We start from the raw sequence: 9,242 nt of genomic DNA, 5'->3' as shown, positions 1-9,242 counted from the left end.
CAGACTGGTGTGTTGCAGACGTCCATGTGTATTAATGCTGCTGCATTATTGTGTTTACTTCATGCAGGTATGTTTGTTGCTCCCATGTTTTTGGTCTATTGTGTTTTGTACTATGTGTTTATTTTATTGTTTTATTTACATGTCTAAAAATACTAATTAGCCGGTGGTGTATACATTTCCAGTGTAACTGTAATTGTACAGTGTATTGTGATCTATTGTGACAGATTTGATATCTGAATGTTTTATAAGTACTAGTCTCGCAGTTGTTTGTATGGCAGACTGAGACTGGTGTGTTGCAGATGTCCATGTGTATTAATGTTGCTGCATTATTGTGTTTACTTCATGCAGAGGAATAAATACGCCACAGTTTCGGTTAAAGACAACAACCGAATCTCCTTGTCCATCAAACACGCACAACACAACGCAGAGTCGTAGCAAGGGTCTGCTGAGAAGTAGGCCCAGACCGGTTACATATACATGTACATTTAAATACACATTTATTTATTTCAAGAGACTTTTATTTCATATTGACACATTTATTTATTTCAAGAGACTTGTATTTCATAATGACACGTTTATTTATTTCAGGTGACTTGTATTTCATAATGATACATTTATTTATTTCAGGGGACTTGTATTTCATAATGACACGTTTATTTATTTCAGGGGACTTGTATTTCATAATGACACGTTTATTTATTTCAGGGGACTTGTATTTCATAATGACTCATTTCCATTCCTTATATGCAAATGAACGGGGTGTGGTTAGCTCACAGATCCAGAGACCCAGACCAAAGCAACAGCACCACACTGACTACTCGAGAAGAGGAAGAAAAAGGAGGAGAAGGACTACTGAATAAAAATAAAAATAAGGCAAACTACTAAATGAAAATAAGGCGGAAGCAGAAGTGGCATGATTTTGTTCTCAGGAGGGGACTTTGAGAGAGTACTACCCAAAAAGTACACAGTAAAAACTTCATTTTATTGTAGCAGTCAAACTAGGACTGAGTCAAACAGTGCCAGTTTTATTAAGAACTTATGGTACCAATGACTTGTATTGCAAATAAAGCAGAAAAAAACATGCATTATTTTACTCTTGGACAGCGATTACCGTAATGGCGCTATTAATTGCGCACTCAAAAATGAATAGCTGCTGATTTGACCAAGCGAACGCGAGAGACGGCTGAGTTTACCGCAGTTATGTAACAGCAACCGAAGTTAAACTGACTATCTTGACTACTTGTTGCTATCCTATTGTGGCATAAGCCATTTTCTAAAGGCACATTTGACCTTTTCATTATGATTCTACTTGTGATAGTCCGACAGCACAACCTGTGCAGCCCATGTATTGATTCCATCTGATAGCTGCTAATACAAAACTAAACGTCTGCCTCTCTCCACAATGATCAATGACAGTGAATGGATGGTCAAAGTAAGGTACAAATAAACAGAATCACACGAAGCCTGGTTATAGTGTTGCCTGACTTTATAAAGTGTTATTTTTCACCAGTGTGTGGTTGCGTTCCTGCTGAAAAAACCAGCATGGACCAGCATGGTGTTGACCAGCATGGACCAGCATATGTTGTGTTTTGGTCACTAGCATGATCCATGCATACCAGCAGACCAGCATTTATCTATCACCAGCTTATAGTATTAAATATACAATGTATTCTGGTAACTATCAAAATAAAGACATTGTATAGTGTTCATAACAGTATTTTTATTTAATAAATTATACTTAATACAATAATATTACAAAAAAAACCTACATCTAAATAAATATATCATCTAAAATAGATGCATTTGATTTAAAAATAACAAATATAATTCAAAATGTAAACAGCAAAAAAGAAATTATAAACATTATTTTTCTTTTTCTTGTTAATATCCATTATCTTCTCTGTTATGTATCTTCCGGTCTTTGCCAATCTGGCCAGCATTTCTTGGTCCTCCATGTCTTTCTCGTACAGCCACTGCTTGAAGCAAACTGAAAATAAGAAACAACAATGTTTTAACAAATCATATTAAATAATGTGATGATAAAACTGCTAACAGAATAGCTGAAACTTTAACAAAATAAATAACTCAGTTACCTCTAATCATTAACCCATGTTTGTATCATTGAGTTAACTCTGTGTGTTGCTGCTAGCATACATAATATATACCTGACATGGAAACGTTACTCGTGGATGGGGCTACAGAGCTACTAGAAAGACAGTCAAACCCGGTGCATTTCTCCGTCTGGATGTGGTGCACTTTTGCTAAATGTTTAGACAAATAGCTTGTGTTACTGCCCTTACATGCTAAACTCTTATTGCACTTTTGGCAACGAGCATTTTCCACCTCAAGACCAAGCCCCCAGGAAGTGCGCCGGACTCTGAGGAAAATATTCGTTGTGTCCAAACGGCGGTACTACAATTTCCTTATCAGTCTGTGACGTCGACTGGCCCAGAAATACTTTTTCCCATTGACTAACATTGGGAAAGAGACAACTGTAAATCGGTGGATAATTTTTTAAAAACTAAATAAACTACCCAGTATGAACTATTGTATAGCCCTTATTAGAAACATTCGGTCCTTAAAGTTGTAAAATCCACTAAAAGCCGAATCTAGATTTAATCTCTCTCTCGATTCTTTCTAGTGAGCCGAGAGTGTGTGCTCGGGGGGCGGGGCTTAAGGGGCGCATGCTCTGTGCGCACAAACGGGTTCTTCTGCTCTGACAGCCAGGCATGCTGGGTAATCTGTGACGTTTCGCTCTCTCAAAAGTTGGGCCATTTTGACTTCATGCGCCAATGAGCAGCTCTCATAGGAAAGAACGAGACCCCTCCTCCAACGCTGTATCCAGTTCTTATTATACATCCATGCTCAAGACGGGTAACATAACTACCCTCGGGGCGCTTAGTTCTCTCTGCCATGTGTTTGTGTGCGCACAAACTGCCCCGCCCCCTCGCACACCGACAGGGGAGAGAGATCTCTCGTCTGGATTGGAAAAGATCGAAAAGAAATCATAGACGCACTTTGTAGTCTTATTGCATATTAGAAACGGAGTTGGCGACAGTAAGACTGCGATATAATGTTTATGTAGATATAATACATATGACATCTATTTTTGAAATGTCTCCAGTACCGATAAAAAGATTGATAACGTTGGACCTTAACGGTACCACGGTCTTTAATAATTCAGCCCCGGGGCCCGTTAAAACTGGGGCTCGGTACCCATCCCTAGTTTTAATTATTACATCATCAATATTACATTTCAAATAACCAAGTACTTGGTTTCTCACAAAGAGCAAGTGGCTAGTGCTGCTAAGAACATACCTGGTGATGGTGATGATGGTGGCTCTTCGCTGCAGGATCTGGTCGATTTCCTCCTAGCAGAAGCGATTGCCTTCGTCGTTCTCGTCCATGATGGCGGCGTAGGCTCCTTTCGTCAGCAGGTCTTCGGTCTCCTTCTTGGAAAACTGCTGGACCGGCTAAAGGTTACGCAGAGAGACATTTACACAAGTGCATTTAGAAAACTCTTTTCGAAAATAAACTCAGAGTACTGCAACAACGACTGACCCAAAAATGACTTGGCATCTAGAAATATGACAGATTTTCTTTTTCTCACCCCGTTGTTGTTGCCTTCTTTGTTCCCACTCATGCTCTGCAGGACGGCACGGTCCAGCCCGAGCTTCAGACTAGCTTTATCCCGCATTTCCCTCTAATAGTTTCTAGTGATCAGACGGTACACCTTCACCGTCTTGCCAAAACGATGACACCGAGCTTGAGCCTGAAATAAGAAATTAAAAGAAGGGTCAAAAGAGCATCATGTGCAGCTGCTGTTCAACGTTTTTAAGCATTAAATGGGAAAATATACACTTAAAGAACTTAGGGAATAAACGGAAAGGTTGTTGTTGTTGTTGTTGTTGTTGTTGTTGTTGTTGTTGTTGTTGTTGTAGCCCTATTGAACTATCTTTAGGACAGACAGAGCAGATATATATATATCGCAGTGGCGGGCCATGCATTTCACACCTAGGCCTTCAGTGATGTCCTACACAGTCCTACCTGAATTATTCCACCTCTTAATACCATCATTATGACGCCATGGCTCTAGAAACTATACATTTAGACAGAAACGCAGTATAACCGGGCGTTGCATCACCTTAACATAGTCAAGTACAACAGAGTTATATTAATATTTCCGAAGCATTTATAATCAATATATCCGCATTTACAATTAAGAGTGTTAAACTACCAGCTTTAAGATCGCTTGGATACGGTCAAAACTTAATAATAAAAGGGGCTTTTAAGGCATTAGTCTACAAAGTTTTATTAAGTCCACCAAACCAAGTTTGTTCACTAAACAGCCAAAGCCAAAGCAGTTTCATTTAAGAAACGTGACGATAAAGACACAAACTATTCACTGAAAATAAAAGAAAACAAACAAATAATTTGCATTTGTTCATGAGGATATATTTGCGACAGTGGTGAAAGTGTATTCCTAGCACTGAATGTCCACTTTGATAAAGGTTAAACCAAAACAATTCAACAAGTCTCCTTGAGTACTTTTACTGCACAGCTGAGCCAGTGCGCCACACACATCTCTATATCTCTTGCAGAAGCATCAAACATTTATTTTTTATATATTTGTCATTTTAATTACATATATATGAATTCGTTAATATTGATTTAATATTAACGACATAAAATGACAAAAATATATTAAAATAAAAAATAAAATGCTTTGTACTCACCAAAACAACTGATTATTTGAATACAAAATCCATCCTCCTTTCTTTCCTCAAGAAGACTTCAATGACTCTGTTGTACAGTTTATCTGTGCGTTTCAGTTCCACCAATAAGTCATTTTCTATAGACATGAAGGCTAATGATGAAAGCCTAGTCTGTCCAGTAGAATTTCTGGCATAAGTTTTAATTCGCTTTAAGGCCGAGAATGACCGCTCGACAGAAGCAGTGGACACAGGGATAGTCACTGCCACACATGCCAATGTGTAAAGCTGCCCCATGCTCTCACTCAGATTTTTCTGCTTAAGGAAATCAAGGAGATCAATGGGACTTTTCCCTTCAAAATCAGTCATGGCATACATTACAGTCAGTTCTGTTTTTAGCCGGGACAGATCGAACAGTGTTCCGTGACTCTGTGTTAATTTGGCTAAGGCTGTATGCGGGAATTTCTTCCGGTAGGTCTGAAAGTGCTGGGGGTCCAGGAGGGAGAGAAACATTAATTTCTCGTGGTCTTGAAACCTACTCCGTATCTGGCAAAGAATGTTGTCCAGAATATTGCTGTGGAGTTGTTGGTAGTATGCGCGAAGGTCTCCTTGTGCTGTACGTGGGCCTCTGCGTGCGCTCGGACCACTTGAGATGCGCGCTGTGTCCTCGTAGATCTTACGAAACTGGCACCTCTCTCGCTCAATTGTGTCACAAAACTCGTTCACCCTTGTCAGACAGAATTGTACATCCAATGTTTGTTTCTGTAGTATTCCAAAGAGCACATCTGAATGCTTAAAAATCCCATTGAATGTTTCAAGCAAAAAACAAAACTCAAAATCATCCAGACGTGCATTAAATCCATCAGCGCTAAGCATAGTATCCCCATCATACTCCTCATGATGTTCCAGTATGTGGTCAAACACCTCCTTTAGGGAAACTCTCTTCTCAAAGACTGCATTGACCAATCTCGATGTATATTGCCACCGCGTTGGTGCAACATTAGGAAGACGACGCTTGCAAATGTCATCCAGCAGTTGCGTGCGCTTAGGGGATCTGGAGAAAAATGCTGCAAGGCCATTGAGGCTGGCAAAAAAGACCTTGCATTCTTTAAGCTTTGAGGCCCCTTGAGTCAATACTAAATTTAGTCGATGTGCATAGCAGTGAATGAATAAGGCCATAGGTGCCCTCTCCTTAACTTTAGCCTGCACCCCGTTTAGTCCAGATGCCATGACCGCTGCGCCATCATAACACTGTGCCACAACTTTATCCAGACTACATTCATATTCCTCCATGAAACGGAAAATAAGAGCGGCAATGTCATCAGCTCGCTTGCCGCTTGTAACATCTTCAAATCTGACAAACCGCTCCTTGACACCTGTGTCCGTCACATAACGCAGGACAAGTGCCAGTTGTGCTACATTACCCACGTCTGTCGTTTCGTCCACCATAACAGCGACAAAGGGTGCTTTTTTAATCTCCATTTTGATCTCTTCTCCCATCACTTCAGCAATAGCATAAATCAGGTCGTTTTGTATTTTGTCTGACGTCCCAGTAAACACTTTGTTTGTGGACAGGTGGTAATGCAAGTCTGTGTTGTTCTCAGCAAGCAAAGAAAGAAGCTCCACGTAGTTTCCTCTGTTTCTGGACTCGGCGCTTTCATCGTGTCCCCTAAATGAAAGTTCCTGTTTACCCAAAAACAGGACACAATCAATCAGCCTTTTCAATATGTCCCTATTTTTGTTCACCCTTTCGTTGTGGAGCTCCGTTTCCCGGCGCACTTGTTCGTTGAGCTGTAGATCCACTCGGGTGTCCCCAAAGGTTTTCAAAAGCACCATTGCTTGTAAGTGCCCAGCCGTGCTTTGGTGTCTCGTTGCTGCCTTGGTTAGACAACTCAAGTTTGCAAATCCAGTGTGGCTCCAAACACCAAATCGATCAGTTGCAAATAGCAGGCATTCCCAGCAGTACAATTTGCAGTGCCTCTCGGAGGCTGTGAGCCAGGGGTACCGCTCGTAGTTAGTGATTTGAAAGTGGCGGACGAACCCTTTCCCCCGCTGTGATAGGCTCGCTAGCGTCGGGGTTGGCCGTTCTCTTCTCACGATGTCTAGCTTTTCTTGAAAAGTTCGTCTTGAAAATGGCGTTGTAATTATATCTGCGACCAAATCGATCTCTTCTCCTCCTTCAGCCATTGTGGGTTGAAAAAAAACAGCTTGTAGAAATCTACACAAATTAGCTCGTTCAAATTCAAGTTCAGTTTGCTAGCTCTACATAGCTCTGCCTCTCAATAGTGCGTATCCAATCAAAAGACGTGCACGTGCTAACGTCATCGTACGCCTGCTAGCTGGCCCGTTGTCGCCAACTCAAAATCTGATTGGTTAACGCCACAGTTTTGTTTCCGTTCACTTTAATCTACAGGCGCCCGCACTGTTGATTCTGAAGGCCTAAGGGCAGATTTCTTGGACCCTGGCAACACATTATGGCTGAAATATGATTGGATAAAAGCTCTAACATAAAGGCCAACCCTCCAAATCTCGTTCTGAGGCTGGAAGCAGCGCAACCAAGAGGAAAGCTATGAAATGAAGAGAATAGACTTCAGGGAATAATTTAATACATATTTGTGGAAAAAATATATCAAAATTTAATTTATATTCTGATGATGTTTAGGCCAGCAGAGAAGGCCTTGCTGGCCCTGACAGCCCACCACTGATATATCGTACCTGCAGGTCATTTTGAGGGTTCCAGTCAGAGTCGAATATCACACAGGTGTCCGCAGCAGTGAGATTCACAAGTTCTTGATCAGGTGTTTGATGTGGGCTGACATGATCCTTTCTGCAGCGATAAATAAAGAAAACAAAGAAGACATTATTAATAATAGTAATGATGGTAACAACAATAATATTAGTTTAACTATTTATATAACACTTACACAATTGCAAAGTGATTCTCACGACAAAAATAAAGAACAAAACAATATCAACAATAAAAAAAGTAACGATTATAGGAATGTTAAGAGACAAAGAAATGATAAACATTCTAAGAGGCCGACTACAAAAGGTAGACTCGATGGTTCTTGATGACATCAACGAGCAGTCCCAAAACATGCTGCTGTATAAAAAGAAATAGGTCCAGATTTCTTCTATTTAGTGTTGGATGATTTGTTGTATTGATTGCTGATGGATGTTAAGATATGTTTTACAATTAAAACAAAAAGATTATTGTAATTGGAATCAAAAAGTTTACAAATCGTAGTTTTAATAAAATGACTAGCAATATAGGGTTTATTCAACAGCGGTAAAGCATTAAGTTGCTAAATTCACGTACACTGAACTGTAAAACTTACCACTATTTAGGAAATGACCTGATCAGAAGGATTGACTAGCAAGACAGCAAAGAGGTGGAGGACGTCTCTGTCATGTACAACCATTGGTAGATGTTACACCTGAGAGAAAGATAAGGAAATAAGAGAAGACAGGAGGACAAACATCCTCTTAAGTAAAAGACAAAATCATGTCAAGCTTTACATCTTTCAGTCTTTATAATGCACTGTTGGAAATTACATTCCAAAAGCTAAATTCAAACTCAATACCATAAATAACTGGGTACCAAAGTGCTTTACCTGATAGAACACGTTCCGCACGGAGCAGTAACCATCCGGCTCGGTCTTTTGCTGCATATCATCTCCTCCCTCTCCACTGTTTCCAGTAGATCTCTACTGCCTCTGTCCAATAAAACAGAAATGCCCCAAAACAATCATATTTAAAAAGTTCAAAACAATAACTTGCTTTTGGCATTCAAATGTATTAGAATCTCACTTTTTTCCTGGATGTCAGGAAGGCGTTCCCTTCAAGTCCGCAACCAGTCATGGTCAACCCAGTCTCATTGCATATCGTGTTCACCAACACGATTTTCCCCTTTTTTTCGTGTTGCACAGCACGATTTTAAAAGCAATGTATTTCTACTGGTAATGTGTTTCGTGCCTTCAGCACGTCTTTTTCTCCGGTCGGGTCGTGGAAGACCGGAAGCTGTGTGGTTCATAAAAACATGTTCTTACTCAATATCAAGCCACAATTATTGCTTTTATTTTAAATCCTATAATTTTGGACTTTTGTTTTCGTCTCTGAGGAAAATAAATGGGGCTCAGAGCCTCAGAATACTGAAATCTGTATTTTTTTAATCTTTTTTTCCTTCTAATTTGTTATTCTTTTCAAAATAACACACTGTTATTTACTCACCAATAACACACAATTATCCTTGCTTTTATTTATTGGTTTAATTCCATAATCTCGGGTTTTGTTGGCGTCCTTCAGGAACTGAATTTCAAAATAAAAATAACCGGAAACAGACGTAGGCATTTCGAGCGTTTACCCAAGATCCTCAGCTATGGTTTAAGCTCGCTGATTTGGATGTTTTAGCCGCAATGCAGGCTGGGATTTGGTGTTTATATGATATGAAATCCGGAAAACATTTTTAAAAGAATAACATAATACTTAATTCCGAGTGTTCTTGCTTTTCTCTTTGAAAGTCATCACATA

General features: G+C 39.8%; 1 long non-coding RNA gene across 1 annotated transcript; it reads right to left on the bottom strand.

Annotated features, from left to right (window-relative positions):
- Positions 1-558: 558 nt before the first annotated feature.
- LOC307043526 lies at positions 559-8,622 on the bottom strand. The gene is made up of 7 exons (XR_013809400.1): positions 8,523-8,622; positions 8,327-8,428; positions 8,051-8,149; positions 7,428-7,539; positions 3,611-3,772; positions 3,319-3,473; positions 559-1,987 (listed from the first exon to the last, which is right to left on the bottom strand). It is a non-coding gene; the product is annotated as an uncharacterized lncRNA (long non-coding RNA).
- Between the last annotated feature and the right edge of the window lie 620 nt (positions 8,623-9,242).

This window comes from Notothenia rossii (genome assembly GCF_949606895.1).
Source record: "Notothenia rossii genome assembly, chromosome: 6".
Taxonomy (NCBI): domain Eukaryota; kingdom Metazoa; phylum Chordata; class Actinopteri; order Perciformes; family Nototheniidae; genus Notothenia; species Notothenia rossii.
The sequence above is the reverse complement of the archived record's forward strand: the minus strand, read 5'-3'. Positions and strand labels throughout refer to the sequence as shown.